The sequence below is a fragment of the Acipenser ruthenus genome, chromosome 39 (assembly GCF_902713425.1).
Source record: "Acipenser ruthenus chromosome 39, fAciRut3.2 maternal haplotype, whole genome shotgun sequence".
NCBI lineage: Eukaryota > Metazoa > Chordata > Actinopteri > Acipenseriformes > Acipenseridae > Acipenser > Acipenser ruthenus.
The window spans coordinates 5,944,729-5,961,979 of record NC_081227.1 but is presented as its reverse complement, the minus strand read 5'-3'; the positions used below and the strand labels follow the sequence as shown (position 1 = coordinate 5,961,979).

Genomic DNA, 17,251 nt, shown 5'->3' with positions numbered 1-17,251 from the left:
TGAACTATCTAATGTTATTTTCGGTAAAGTAATCCAAGGTTAGTATCAATCAGGTTCTGTGAAACTAGACCTAAATGTAGCCAAGCAGGAGACTATAGAGGGTTAAAAGTATCGTAACCAAAAAACAAAACCAAATAGAGTTTAGATTCTAATTTGAGTGACACAAGATGGCTCTGCTTGTGTTAGGTGTAGTTCTAACAGGAAAAGGTCTTTGTTCAGCAAAGAAAGGGTCTGTATAATGTTGCTTTCAGAGTACCATTCATCTGTCCAATAGCTGTAAAAATTGTACTGAATAAAGACTTGAAATTGATTTTTAAAACCACACAACTGCTTAAGGAGCCCTTAATATCTGAATGATTTCCATGGTGTTGTTTTGGGGGCGTTGCAAAATTGTCAAGTTTCGGGGGGGAAAATGCAATTTATTACCAGAGCTGTCTTTAAACATAAGAGAAAAACATTTGTTTTAAGAAACTTTCTGAAACTCTTTATAACAAGTTAAAAAACGAGAACCTAAACAGACCTGTGATACTGTGTTCAAAGTGGCTGGTTGTTTAAAGTTAAAAGATATTTCCAGTTTCATTTCTGTATCCATTATTCAAGAAAAGCACAATGCTATGTGAAGTTGGCTGTTTGTATTAGGAAGTTTTATTTATAGAAGGGTGTGGGAGTAAAGTTCTAAGCTGCTAGACTTCATAGTTTCCATCAGGTTGTTAAATATAAAAGGATGAACACCTTACCCTAAATACCAGAGACGTAGAACCACCACAAACAAGGCTGTATGGGAATTCAAAACCTTTATTCATTTGCTTTTATTTATTTATTGTTATAACAAATCAATTGCTAGTTTCATTTACCTGTCAAATCTCAGTATCCATAAGCACCGTAGCCAAATTTGGGTGTCTGAGGAGAACTCTCATTCTTCGGTTTCATAACCTCCATTACTTTGATCCTGTTGGGGTCCCAGATGCAGTCTTCCTCCAGCCCGCTCGGTACCATCCCACAGCCAGGAGGGACCCAGGCAGTCGTAGCCCTGGTCGTGCCAGGTCTTCTCAGGGGCTGCCTTTGCTCGTCTATCTTATTATTATTATTATTTGTTTATTTAGCAGACGCCTTTATCCAAGGCGACTAACAGAGACTCGGGTGTGTGAGCTATGCATTAGCTGCAGAGTCACTTACAATTACGTCTCACCCGAAAGACGGAGCACAAGGAGGTTAAGTGACTTGCTCAGCGTCACACAATGAGTCAGTGGCTGAGCCGGGATTTGAACCGGGGACCTTCTGGTTACAAGCCCTTTTCTTTAACCACTGGACCACACAGCCTGTCTTCTTAACCGGACGTTGACCCTCAGTTTCAGGGTCCTGCTTTCTTTACCTGGACGCACGAGTGGGTACCGTTTGGCCTTCTCAGGGTCTCGGCTGACATAAACCCCCTGCCCCTGCACGCTGTCATCTGACTGTTTGAATCCGTCTTGATTGATTCTGCTCCCTCCTTTGTGGCTTCGTGGTACATGGTGTAGATCTTCCTCTCTGAATAACTCTCAAGGCACGGGGCTTCGTAGGAGTGGGAGTCATCTTTTTGAGCCAGCATGTTTATGGCAGTGATGTTTTGAAACCTTGCTGTGGAGTGAATCTGAGAGAACAAGACACATTTACTATACTGCATGACTGGGAGTTGAAGGCGGGCATTTTATTTAGGTATGTCATTCGTGTTTAACAACTCATCAGTGTACTTATCCCCACAGTTATTTATACAGTGCCATACAGAACGCCTAATAAATATCTTATGATGGGTCATAAAAACAAAGCTAATGGTTCAGAGTCCAAAGAGGTTTTCTGACAACGCAACATCATAAAAAAGCTTGTTTGTAAGACATGTGTTATAGAGTAAGTAGAGGGGTTCCGAAAAATACAGCGTTCCACGTCCGCACGTGTTGCTACAACTGTTTAAATAATGAACCTGCAATTTTTCTTTGCATTGCTAACATCTTGGCAACTTTGTACACTTACGACTTTAAAGTCTGTTTCAAAGCTCTTTTCAAAATGGCCGCTCTCGTGCACTGATAGTGTCAGGATTATTGCCCACCTTGTCAAACAGGAAACGCAGCAATAACGATCCATGATGTGGTACGGAACAGAAAAGCCAGAGCACTTTTTTTTTTTTTTTTTAAATCTCTTCCTGCAGTGATTTAAAGGGCAGATCTCAAACCTCAGTGCACTAGAGTGGCCATTTTGAAAATAACTTTGAAGTTTAAAAAGTTGTCAGGATGTTAACAATGAAAAGAAAAATGACAGGTAGGTTATGTCCACAGTTGTAGCCACACGTGGGGACGTGGGACGTATATTTTTCGGAACCCCACTACTTTATTTTTAAGTGGAGTTCACCCTAGAAAGGGAGTTCTTTGCCCAGAAAAGACAAAACCTCTATGGGTTCTTTCAAGGACTTTTAAACAGAACAAGGGAGCAATGAAAACTGTGCTAACCCTTCCAAGTGTAAGACCCCTCAGTGTTTGAGCTACTATTTATTTATTTATTTATTTATTTATTTATTTATTCATTTGAAAAGTTGATCAGTTTTTTTCATGATTCCTCGAAAACCCTGTTCTAGCTCAAATTCCATAGTCCACAGTCCCCTTCCTGTGGTCTTTTGGGCATTAAAACATGGAGTTTAATATGGAGAAGTCCCAAATGAAAGCAAACTGTATTTTGGGTGCGTACATTACCCTGAAGTAAGGGTTACTTCCAATAAACAGTACATACTTTAATGCCAACAATGACGCAAGATGGCTCTGCTTGTGTTAGGTGCAGTTCTAACAGGAAAAGGTCTTTGTTCAGCAAAGAAAGGGTCTGTATAATGTTGCTTTCAGAGTACAGTTCATCTGTCCAATAGCTGTAAAAATTGTACTGAATAAAGACTCAAAATTGATTTTTAAAACCACACAACTGCTTAAGGAGCCCTTAATATCTGAGTGATTTTCATGGTGTTGTTTTGGGGGGCATTGCAAATTTGTCAAGTTTCAGGGAAAAAAATGCAATTTATTACCAGAGCTGTCTTTAAACATAAGAGAAAACCATTTGTTTTAAGAAACTTTCTGAAACTCTTTATAACAAGTTAAAAAACAAGAACCTAAACGGACCTGTGATACTGTGTTCATTTAACTGATATTAGAAAATATTTAAACCAGCCTCATGTTAAGACACAATAAGAAAAATCTTAGCAGCCACTCATTTATAAAAACTGAGTGCTTACCTTGTGAAGTTCAAAGTGGCTGGTTGTTTAAAGTTAAAAGATATTTCAGGTTTCATTTCTGTGTCCATTATTCAAGAAAAGCACAATGCTATGTGAAGTTGGCTGTTTGTATTAGGAAGTTTAATTTATAGAAGGGTGTGGGAGTAAAGTTCTAAGCTGCTAGACTTCACAGTTTCCATCAGGTTGTTAAATATATAAGGATGAACACCTTACCCTAAATACCAGAGATGTAGAACCACCACAAACAAGGCTGTATGGGAATTCAAAACCTTTATTCATTTGCTTTGTATTTATTTATTGTTATAACAAATCAATTGCTAGTTTCATTTACATGTCAAATCTCAGTATCCATAAGCACCGTAGCCAAATTTGGGCATCTGAGGAGAACTCTCATTCTTCGGTTTCATAACCTCCATTACTTTGATCCTTTTGGGGTCCCAGATGCAGTCTTCCTCCAGCCCGCTCGATACCATCCCGCAGCCGGGAGGGACCCAGGCAGTGTCGTAGCCGTAGTCGTGCCAGGTCTTCTGCATGGGGTGCCCCTGACAGTCTATCTTCTTAACCTTGCCGACGTTGACCCTCAGTTTCAGGACCCTCCTTTCTTTATCTGGACGGTTGAGTGGGTACCGGCTGGCCTTGTTAAAGTCTCGGCTGACATAGACCCCCTGCCCCAGCATGCCATCAGGTGATTGTTTGAATCCGCATCTCTTGATGGATTCTGCGCGCTCCTTCGTGGTTCCGTGGTACATGGTGTAGAGCTTCCCCTCTACAGGTTCTGCGTAACTCTGAAGGCAAGCTTCAACAAAAAAGGGGGAATCTTCTTCAGCCCACATGTTCATCCTGCAGTTTAGGAGAGCGATGCTTTCAAACCTGGCAGTGGAATGATCTGAGAGAACAAGGGGGCATTTTATTTAGGTATGTTTAATAGCTCATTAATTTACTTATCCCCACAGTGATTTGTACTGTACCATACCGAATGCTTAATAAATATCGTATGGTGGGTCATTAAAACAAAACATGGGAGCAATGAAAATTCACGGCAATATGACAGACAGACTGGCAGATCAACTATACACGGCTCATACGTTAACAAGAGAACAGTTGTGGGTTCGGCTGCACCGCCAGCACGCCCATTTCCTGCATCCTTAGGCGCCAAAATAATTAAATCATTTGACATTTAGATCCTTTATATAGCTACCTGCTTGAAAACCACTTTGTGTTTTAATTAGACATCTTAAACAACTTCTAAAAAGTCTCATGCATTTAACCATTTGTGGCTATGTGTTCCTTTTCTCTCACTATTTTAAATGTATTGCATGTGTGGCCTATTGAAGTCATCAATTAAATTAGACAATCACTAATTTGCCTATTTTGACAATGTTCCAAGATTTTCAGTTACATCGGTTTGATTTCATATGCACAACAAATCAAAACTACACAAGCAATGAGATGTTCTAATACATTAGCACACTACGGTATTTATGTTTCAGTATTAGACATTGAAACTGTTTAATTACTAGTCTTACTGTAAAGTTATTGCAGAAAGAGTAAACCATGAATAACCAAATCCTGTTTGTCAAACAGCTCATTATGAACCAATCCCGATGAGCTATTGAACCCTAATTGATTAGTGATTATGGCTTCATTCACACTGAATACATGTTAATAATGAGTCTGTAAAATAAAGTGTAATCAAAGAAGATGAAGTTTGTTGTAAAATGGGCTGAACAAACCTGTGTAAAAAAAAAAAAAAAAAAAAAATTCAATATCTCACTCAAATACACTCATGGCTGATTTCACAGACCTAGATCAGCACTAATCTTGAACTATCTAATGTTATTCTGGGTAAAGTAATCCAAGGTTAGTATCAATCAAGTTCTGTGAAACTAGACACAAATGTAGCCAAGCAGGAGATTTTAAAGTACCGTAACCAAAAAACAAAACCAAATAGAGTTTCGATTGCAATCTAAGTGATGCAAGACGGCTCTGCTTGTGTTAGGTGCAGTTCTAACAGGAAAAGGTCTTTGTTCAGCAAAGAAAATGTCTCTGAGAGAGTTTCATGTTTTTATTTTGGGGGGCATTTAAGAAACTTTCTGATACTCTTTATAACAAGTTAGATAACGATAACGTAAACCGACCTGTGATACTGTGTCCATTTAACTGATATTATAACATATTTTAAACAGCATCATGTTAGACACAGTAAGAAGAAGTAGAAGAAGAAGAAAAACACAATAGCATAGTAATAGATTACACCACAGTCCCTAACAGCCCCTAATTATTAAACTCAGAGTGCTTACCTTGTGAAGTACAAAGTGGCTGCTTGTTTAAAGTTAAAAGATATTTCAGGTTTAATTTCTGTAGACCGTTATTCAAGAAAAGGAGAATGCTATCTGAAGTTGGCTGTTTGTGTGCCCCTCCCGCCCAGCTGAAGTTTTTGTCTGGTTTCGATTCTAATTTCAGTGACACAAGATGGCTCTGCTTGTGTTAAGTGCAGTTCTAACAGGAAAAGGTCTTTGTTCAGCAAAGAAAGGGTCTGTATAATGTTGCTTTCAGAGTACAGTTCATCTGTCCAATAGCTGTAAAAATTGTACTGAATAAAGACTCAACATTGATTTTTAAAACCACACAACTTCTTAAGGAACCCTTAATATCTGAATGATTTTCATGGTGTTGTTTTGGGGGGCATTGCAAATTTGTCAAGTTTCAAGGAAAAAAATGCAATTTATTACCAGAGCTGTCTTTAAATATAAAAGAAAACCATTTGTTTTAAGAAACTTTCTGAAACTCTTTATAACAAGTAAAAAAACGAGAACCTAAACGGACCTGTGATACTGTGTTCATTTAACTGATATTAGAAAATATTTAAACCAGCCTCATGTTAAGACACAATAAGAAAAATCCTAGCAGCCACTCATTTATAAAAACTGAGTGCTTACCTTGTGAAGTTCAAAGTGGCTGGTTGTTTAAAGTTAAAAGATATTTCAGGTTTCATTTCTGTGTCCATTATTCAAGAAAAGCACAATGCTATGTGAAGTTGGCTGTTTGTATTAGGAAGTTTAATTTATAGAAGGGTGTGGGAGTAAAGTTCTAAGCTGCTAGACTTCACAGTTTCCATCAGGTTGTTAAATATATAAGGATGCACACCTTACCCTAAATACCAGAGATGTAGAACCACCACAAACAAGGCTGTTTGGGAATTCAAAACCTTTATTCATTTGCTTTGTATTTATTTATTGTTATAACAAATCAATTGCTAGTTTCATTTACATGTCAAATCTCAGTATCTATAAGCAGCGTAGCCAAATTTGGGCATCTGAGGAGAACTCTCATTCTTCGGTTTCATAACCTCCATTACTTTGATCCTTTTGGGGTCCCAGATGCAGTCTTCCTCCAGCCCGCTCGATACCATCCCGCAGCCGGGAGGGACCCAGGCAGTGTCGTAGCCTTGGTCGTGCCAGGTCTACTGCATGGGGTGCCCCTGACAGTCTATCTTCTTAACCTTGCCGACGTTGACCCTCAGTTTCAGGACCCTCCTTTCTTTATCTGGACGGTTGAGTGGGTACCGGCTGGCCTTGTTAAAGTCTCGGCTGACATAGACCCCCTGCCCCAGCATGCCATCAGGTGATTGTCTGAATCCGCATCTCTTGATGGATTCTGCGCGCTCCTTCGTGGTTCCGTGGTACATGGTGTAGAGCTTCCCCTCTACAGGTTCTGCGTAACTCTGAAGGCAAGCTTCAACAAAAAAGGGGGAATCTTCTTCAGCCCACATGTTCATCCTGCAGTTTAGGAGAGCGATGCTTTCAAACCTGGCAGTGGAATGATCTGAGAGAACAAGGGGGCATTTTATTTAGGTATGTTTAATAGCTCATTAATTTACTTATCCCCACAGTGATTTGTACTGTACCATACCGAATGCTTAATAAATATCGTATGGTGGGTCATTAAAACAAAACATGGGAGCAATGAAAATTCACGGCAATATGACAGACAGACTGGCAGATCAACTATACACGGCTCATACGTTAACAAGAGAACAGTTGTGGGTTCGGCTGCACCGCCAGCACGCCCATTTCCTGCATCCTTAGGCGCCAAAATAATTAAATCATTTGACATTTAGATCCTTTATATAGCTACCTGCTTGAAAACCACTTTGTGTTTTAATTAGACATCTTAAACAACTTCTAAAAAGTCTCATGCATTTAACCATTTGTGGCTATGTGTTCCTTTTCTCTCACTATTTTAAATGTATTGCATGTGTGGCCTATTAAAGTCATCAATTAAATTAGACAATCACTAATTTTTCTATTTTGACAATGTTCCAAGATTTTCAGTTACATCGGTTTGATTTCATATGCACAACAAATCAAAACTACACAAGCAATGAGATGTTCTAATACATTAGCACACTACGGTATTTATGTTTCAGTATAAGACATTGAAACTGTTTAATTACTAGTCTTACTGTAAAGTTATTGCAGAAAGAGTAAACCATGAATAACCAAATCCTGTTTGTCAAACAGCTCATTATGAACCAATCCCGATGAGCTATTGAACCCTAATTGATTAGTGATTATGGCTTCATTCACACTGAATACATGTTAATAATGAGTCTGTAAAATAAAGTGTAATCAAAGAAGATGAAGTTTGTTGTAAAATGGGCTGAACAAACCTGTGTAAAAAAAAAAAAAAAAAAAAAATTCAATATCTCACTCAAATACACTCATGGCTGATTTCACAGACCTAGATCAGCACTAATCTTGAACTATCTAATGTTATTCTGGGTAAAGTAATCCAAGGTTAGTATCAATCAAGTTCTGTGAAACTAGACACAAATGTAGCCAAGCAGGAGATTTTAAAGTACCGTAACCAAAAAACAAAACCAAATAGAGTTTCGATTGCAATCTAAGTGATGCAAGACGGCTCTGCTTGTGTTAGGTGCAGTTCTAACAGGAAAAGGTCTTTGTTCAGCAAAGAAAATGTCTCTGAGAGAATTTCATGTTTTTATTTTGGGGGGCATTTAAGAAACTTTCTGATACTCTTTATAACAAGTTAGATAACGATAACGTAAACCAACCTGTGATACTGTGTCCATTTAACTGATATTATAACATATTTTAAACAGCATCATGTTAGACACAGTAAGAAGAAGTAGAAGAAGAAGAAAAACACAATAGCATAGTAATAGATTACACCACAGTCCCTAACAGCCCCTAATTATAAAACTCAGAGTGCTTACCTTGTGAAGTACAAAGTGGCTGCTTGTTTAAAGTTAAAAGATATTTCAGGTTTAATTTCTGTAGACCGTTATTCAAGAAATGGAGAATGCTATCTGAAGTTGGCTGTTTGTGTGCCCCTCCCGCCCAGCTGAAGTTTTTGTCTGGTTTCGATTCTAATTTCAGTGACACAAGATGGCTCTGCTTGTGTTAAGTGCAGTTCTAACAGGAAAAGGTCTTTGTTCAGCAAAGAAAGGGTCTGTATAGTGTTGCTTTCAGAGTACAGTTCATCTGTCCAATAGCTGTAAAAATTGTACTGAATAAAGACTCAAAATTGATTTTTAAAACCAGACAACTACTTAAGGAGCCCTTAATATCTGAGTGATTTTCATGGTGTTGTTTTGGGGGGCATTGCAAATTTGTCAAGTTTCAGGGAAGAAAATGCAATTTATTACCAGAGCTGTCTTTAAACATAAGAGAAAACCATTTGTTTTAAGAAACTTTCTGAAACTCTTTATAACAAGTTAAAAAACAAGAACCTAAACGGACCTGTGATACTGTGTTCATTTAACTGATATTAGAAAATATTTAAACCAGCCTCATGTTAAGACACAATAAGAAAAATCCTAGCAGCCACTCATTTATAAAAACTGAGTGCTTACCTTGTGAAGTTCAAAGTGGCTGGTTGTTTAAAGTTATAAGATATTTCAGGTTTCATTTCTGTGTCCATTATTCAAGAAAAGCACAATGCTATGTGAAGTTGGCTGTTTGTATTAGGAAGTTTTATTTATAGAAGGGTGTGGGAGTAAAGTTCTAAGCTGCTAGACTTCACAGTTTCCATCAGGTTGTTAAATATATAAGGATGAACACCTTACCCTAAATACCAGAGATGTAGAACCACCACAAACAAGGCTGTATGGGAATTCAAAACCTTTATTCATTTGCTTTGTATTTATTTATTGTTATAACAAATCAATTGCTAGTTTCATTTACATGTCAAATCTCAGTATCCATAAGCACCGTAGCCAAATTTGGGCATCTGAGGAGAACTCTCATTCTTCGGTTTCATAACCTCCATTACTTTGATCCTTTTGGGGTCCCAGATGCAGTCTTCCTACAGCCCGCTCGATACCATCCCGCAGCCGGGAGGGACCCAGGCAGTGTCGTAGCCGTAGTCGTGCCAGGTCTTCTGCATGGGGTGCCCCTGACAGTCTATCTTCTTAACCTTGCCGACGTTGACCCTCAGTTTCAGGACCCTCCTTTCTTTATCTAGTTGGTTGAGTGGGTACCGGCTGGCCTTGTTGAAGTCTCGGCTGACATAAACCCCCCGCCCCAGCATGCCATCAGGTGACTGACTGAATCCGAATCTCTTGATGTTTTCAGCAGCCTCCTTCGTGGTTCCATGGTACATGGTGTAGAGCTTCCCCTCTACAGGTTCTGCGTAACTCTGAAGGCAAGCTTCAACAAAAAAGGGGGAATCTTCTTCAGCCCACATGTTCATCCTGCAGTTTAGGAGAGCGATGCTTTCAAACCTGGCAGTGGAATGATCTGAGAGAACAAGGGGGCATTTTATTTAGGTATGTTTAATAGCTCATTAATTTACTTATCCCCACAGTGATTTGTACTGTACCATACCGAATGCTTAATAAATATCGTATGGTGGGTCATTAAAACAAAACATGGGGGCAATGAAAATTGAGCTAAAGGTCATATTAAAAACCTTTCAAGTGCAGCAAGACCCTTAATATTTGAGATACTATTTATTTATTTATTTAAAAAGTTCACCAGTTTCTTTTGATAAAAGTAGTGTGACCTTTTTTTTAAAAGAATCTAAAACTTTAAAAACTAGTTAAATACACTGATCGTCTTTGTAATACCATTAATTAACATGTAAACGTCATTTAAACAGTATGATCTAATTTAAACACACACACACACACACACACACACACACACACACACACACGCACACACACACACACACACACACACTAGACGAAGTGAATAGCGTGCTTACCTTCTGAAGTTCAGAACAATACGTGTCAGTTTAGTAGCAGGATGCTCTTTTAAAGCTATCACGTAACTTTAAGTTTCGTTTCTACATAACTGACACTTCCTTCGTACTCCAGATTATATTTCATAGTCCGCAATCCCCTCCCTATGGTCTTTTGAGTTTTACAACCTGGAATAATGATCAGCGCTCCAAATAAATTTGTGGGTCATTGAGTAATGTACTCTCCCATTTAAACACTGTGTGGGTAAACTGTAAAATACAACATTACCTTGAAGCCACGAGCACCTCCAATAAATACAGCACATACTTTAATGCTGTTATGGGGTCTGCATTAACTACAGCCTTACATTTTAACTGTAATGTTACTTTGAACGACTGTACAAAAAAACGTGGTCTGGCAAGAAAAACAAAAACAATTATTATTATTATTTGCTTTATTGACCACAAACACTATGGCTGCGAAGGAAATAACACAGAAACAGAACGTATAATATGTATGTATATATATATATATATATATATATATATATATATATATATATATATATATATATATATATATATATATATATATATATATACATAAGTAAGTCACAAACACAGTGTTCCATGAATGTGGGGATTGGTCTAAATTGGGGGAACACACTTTGAATTCCGCAGGCCTTTTAAATAAGGGTAAATATGTATACGTTACATAACTCACTCAGCCCCGAAACCCTATTCCCATACTCTCACACCCCTCTCTCCTGCTTAATCACAACCCTTTGTCACTGGTTGTATCTTTCGCCAAACCCACACAAGGAAACTAAACAGTAAAATGGAGGAAAGCATTATTATTGCATTGGATGCTGGTACTGAGATAATACACTATGTTACCGAGACCTGACTGTCAGCATACTGCACAGTACATGTCAATAAAGATGTTTCTCACACACGTAAGTGTTTTAAAGCCTATTCTTTCAATGTGTTCCTCAAACCAAGATATGTTTACACATACAGAATGGAATATGCATTTGGAACTGTGGAATGGCATTGCGGGGACTTCTCATTGACTCTCACTATATTACACATACAGAATGGAATATGCATTTGGAACTGTGGAATGGCATTGCGGGGACTTCTCATTGACTCTCACTATATTACACATACAGAATGGAATATGCATTTGGAACTGTGGAATGGCATTGCGGGGACTTCTCATTGACTCTCACTATATTACACATACAGAATGGAATATGCATTTGGAACTGTGGAATGGCATTGTGGGGACTTCTCATTGACTCTCACTATATTACACATACAGAATGGAATATGCATTTGGAACTGTGGAATGGCATTGTGGGGACTTCTCATTGACTCTCACTATATTACACATACAGAATGGAATATGCATTTGGAACTGTGGAATGGCATTGTGGGGACTTCTCATTGACTCTCACTATATTACACATACAGAATGGAATATGCATTTGGAACTGTGGAATGGCATTGCGGGGACTTCTCATTGACTCTCACTATATTACACATACAGAATGGAATATGCATTTGGAACTGTGGAATGGCATTGTGGGGACTTCTCATTGACTCTCACTATATTACACATACAGAATGGAATATGCATTTGGAACTGTGGAATGGCATTGTGGGGACTTCTCATTGACTCTCACTATATTACACATACAGAATGGAATATGCATTTGGAACTGTGGAATGGCATTGTGGGGACTTCTCATTGACTCTCACTATATTACACATACAGAATGGAGTATGCATTTGGAACTGTGGAATGGCATTGCGGGGACTTCTCATTGACTCTCACTATATTACACATACAGAATGGAATATGCATTTGGAACTGTGGAATGGCATTGTGGGGACTTCTCATTGACTCTCACTATATTACACATACAGAATGGAATATGCATTTGGAACTGTGGAATGGCATTGCGGGGACTTCTCATTGACTCTCACTATATTACACATACAGAATGGAATATGCATTTGGAACTGTGGAATGGCATTGTGGGGACTTCTCATTGACTCTCACTATATTACACATACAGAATGGAATATGCATTTGGAACTGTGGAATGGCATTGTGGGGACTTCTCATTGACTCTCACTATATTACACATACAGAATGGAATATGCATTTGGAACTGTGGAATGGCATTGTGGGGACTTCTCATTGACTCTCACTATATTACACATACAGAATGGAATATGCATTTGGAACTGTGGAATGGCATTGCGGGGACTTCTCATTGACTCTCACTATATTACACATACAGAATGGAATATGCATTTGGAACTGTGGAATGGCATTGTGGGGACTTCTCATTGACTCTCACTATATTACACATACAGAATGGAATATGCATTTGGAACTGTGGAATGGCATTGCGGGGACTTCTCATTGACTCTCACTATATTACACATACAGAATGGAATATGCATTTGGAACTGTGGAATGGCATTGTGGGGACTTCTCATTGACTCTCACTATATTACACATACAGAATGGAATATGCATTTGGAACTGTGGAATGGCATTGCGGGGACTTCTCATTGACTCTCACTATATTACACATACAGAATGGAATATGCATTTGGAACTGTGGAATGGCATTGTGGGGACTTCTCATTGACTCTCACTATATTACACATACAGAATGGAATATGCATTTGGAACTGTGGAATGGCATTGCGGGGACTTCTCATTGACTCTCACTATATTACACATACAGAATGGAATATGCATTTGGAACTGTGGAATGGCATTGCGGGGACTTCTCATTGACTCTCACTATATTTTTATTTACTATTTCTAACTCCAATAAGACAAAAATTCACACAGGGTGAAACTTTTTTTGTGTGTGAAGACATATTTAGTTTTTATAAAGGCGTTTTTTTTCAGGAGTTACTATTATTATTTGTTTATTTAACAGACGCCTTTATCGAAGGCGACTTACAGAGACTAGGGTGTGTGAACTATGCATCAGCTGCAAAGTCACTTACAAATACGTCTCACCCGAAAGACGGAGCACAAGGAGGTGAAGTGACTTGCTCAGGGTCACACAGTGAGTCAGTGACTGATGTGGGATTTGAACCGGGGACCTCCTGGTTACAAGCCCTTTTCTTTAATGCATACCTCATACCAGCATTAAAGTATGTGCTGTATTTATTGGAAGTGCTCGTGACTTCAAGGTAATGTTGTATTTTACAGTTTACCCACACAGTGTTTAAATGGGAGAGTACATTACTCATTGACCCACAAACTTATTTGGAGCGCTGATCATTATTCCAGGTTGTAAAACTCAAAAGACCATAGGGAGGGGATTGTGGACTATGAAATATGATCTGGAGTAGGAAGGAAGTGTCATTTATGTAGAAACGAAACTTAAAGTTATGTGATAGCTTTAAAAGAGCATCCTGCTACTAAACTGACACGTATTGTTCTGAACTTCAGAGTGGCCATGAACTAGAGTGGCCATTTTGAAAATAACTTTGAAGTTTAAAAAGTTGTCAGGATGTTAACAATGAAAAGAAAAATGACAGGTAGGTTATGTCCACAGTTGTAGCCACACGTGGGGACGTGGAACGTATATTTTTCGGAACCCCACTACTTTATTTTTAAGTGGAGTTTACCCTAGAAAGGGAGTTCTTTGCCCAGAAAAGACAAAACCTCTATGGGTTCTTTCAAGGACTTTTAAACAGAACAAGGGAGCAATGAAAACTGTGCTAACCCTTCCAAGTGTAAGACCCCTCAGTGTTTGAGCTACTATTTATTTATTTATTTATTTATTTATTTATTTATTTGAAAAGTTGATCAGTTTTTTTCATGATACCCGAAAACCCTGTTCTAGCTCAAATTCCATAGTCCACAGTCCCCTTCCTGTGGTCTTTTGGGCATTAAAACATGGAGTTTAATATGGAGAAGTCCCAAATGAAAGCAAACTGTATTTTGGGTGCGTACATTACCCTGAAGTAAGGGTTACTTCCAATAAACAGTACATACTTTAATGCCAACAATGACGCAAGATGGCTCTGCTTGTGTTAGGTGCAGTTCTAACAGGAAAAGGTCTTTGTTCAGCAAAGAAAGGGTCTGTATAGTGTTGCTTTCAGAGTACAGTTCATTTGTCCAATAGCTGTAAAAATTGTACTGAATAAAGACTCGAAACTGATTTTTAAAACCACACAACTGCCTAAGGAGCCCTTAATATCTGAATGATTTCCATGGTGTTGTTTTGGGGGCGTTGCAAAATTGTCAAGATTCAGGGGGGAAAAAATGTAATCTATTACCAGAGCTGTCTTTAAACATAAGAGAAAACCATTTGTTTTAAGAAACTTTCTGAAACTCTTTACAACAAGTTAAAAAATGAGAACCTAAACGGACCTGTGATACTGTGTTCAAAGTGGCTGGTTGTTTAAAGTTAAAAGATATTTCAGGTTTCATTTCTGTGTCCATTATTCAAGAAAAGCACAATGCTATGTGAAGTTGGCTGTTTGTATTAGGAAGTTTTATTTATAGAAGGGTGTGGGAGTAAAGTTCTAAGCTGCTAGACTTCACAGTTTCCATCAGGTTGTTAAATATAAAAGGATGAACACCTTACCCTAAATACCAGAGACGTAGAACCACCACAAACAAGGCTGTATGGGAATTCAAAACCTTCATTCATTTGCTTTTATTTATTTATTGTTATAACAAATCAATTGCTAGTTTCATTTACATGTCAAATCTCAGTATCCATAAGCACCGTAGCCAAATTTGGGCGTCTGAGGAGAACTCTCATTCTTTGGTTTCATAACCTCCATTACTTTGATCCTTTTGGGGTCCCAGATGCAGTCTTCCTCCCGCCCACTTTTTACCATCCCACAGTTGGGAGGGACCCAGGCAGAGTCGTAGCCGTGGTCGTGCCAGGTCTTCTGCATGGGGTGCCGCTGCCTGTCTATCTTCTTAACCTTGCCGACGTTGACCCTCAGTTTCAGGACCCTCCTTTCTTTATCTGGATGGTTGAGTGGGTACAGGCTGGCCTTGTTGAAGTCTCGGCTGACATAAACCCCCCGCCCCAGCATTGCCCTCTCATCTGACTGACTGAATCCGAATCGCTTGATGTTTTCAGCAGCCTCCTTTGTGGTTCCATGATACATGGTGTAGAGCTTCCCCTCTACAGGTTCTGCGTAACTCTGAAGGCAAGCTTCAACAAAAAAGGGGGAATCTTCTTCAGCCCACATGTTCATCCTGCAGTTTAGGAGAGCGATGCTTTCAAACCTGGCAGTGGAATGATCTGAGAGAACAAGGGGGCATTTTATTTAGGTATGTTTAATAGCTCATTAATTTACTTATCCCCACAGTGATTTGTACTGTACCATACCGAATGCTTAATAAATATCGTATGGTGGGTCATTAAAACAAAACATGGGAGCAATGAAAATTGAGCTAAAGGTCATATTAAAAACCTTTCAAGTGCAGCAAGACCCTTAATGTTTGAGATACTATTTATTTATTTATTTAAAAAGTTGACCAGTTTCTTTTGATAAAAGTAGTGTAACGTTTTTTTAAAAGAATCTAAAACTTTAAAAACTAGTTAAATACACTGATCGTCTTTGTAATACCATTAATGAAAATGTAAACGTCATTTAAATAGTATGATCTAATTTAAACACACACACACACACACACACAATAGACGAAGTGAATAGCGTGCTTACCTTCTGAAGTTCAGAACAATACGTGTCAGTTTAGTAGCAGGATGCTCTTTTAAAGCTATCACGTAACTTTAAGTTTCGTTTCTACATAACTGACACCTCCTTCGTACTCCAGATCATATTTCGTAGTCCGCAATCCCCTCCCCATGGTCTTTTGAGCATTACAACCTGGAATAATGATCAGCGCTCCCAATAAGTTTGTGGGTCATTGAGTAATGTACTCTCCCATTTAAACACTGTGTGGGTAAACTGTAAAATACAACATTACCTTGAAGTCACGAGCACTTCCAATAAATACAGCACATACTTTAATGCTGTTATGGGGTCTGCATTAACTACAGCCTCACATTTTAACTGTAATGTTACTTTGATCGACTGTACAAAAAAAACGTGGTCTTGCAAGAAAAACAAAACAATTATTATTGACCACAAACACTATGGCTGCGAAGGAAATAACACAGAAACCGAACGTATAATATATATAATTGCAACACTGCAGATTATATATATATATATATATATATATATATATATATATATATATATATATATATATATATATATATATATATATACTTAACACAAGCCCTGCATGTACATAGTGTGTGTTTATAAATAAACGGTCATATTGTATTCCTTATTGATCGCCTTGCTATAGCAATATAAAGCATCCAGACTCGCAGAATATTGTATTTACTGTACAGGGTTACCTTCCAAAAATTCAGTTAACAGATAAGTACGTTGCTATGCGTATCTTTACAAATATCATACGTAATTCATATTTTGTGTATGCATAAAACACCCAGTACGCGGTTTATCGGGAGCGCGGATATATATATATATATATATATATATATATATATATATATATATATATATATATATATATATATATATATATATATATATATATACATAAGTAAGTCACAAACACAGTGTTCCATGAATGTGGGGATTGGTCTAAATTGGGGGAACACACTTTGAATTCCGCAGGCCTTTTCAATAAGTGTATATGTATACGTTACTTCTCACTCAGCCCCGAAACCCTATTCCCATACTCTCACA

The 17,251-nt window shown here is 38.1% G+C and overlaps 1 pseudogene; it reads right to left on the bottom strand.

The window, feature by feature from the left end:
- Nucleotides 1-3,502: 3,502 nt before the first annotated feature.
- Nucleotides 3,503-16,331, bottom strand: LOC131707233 (uncharacterized; annotated as a pseudogene).
- Between the last annotated feature and the right edge of the window lie 920 nt (nt 16,332-17,251).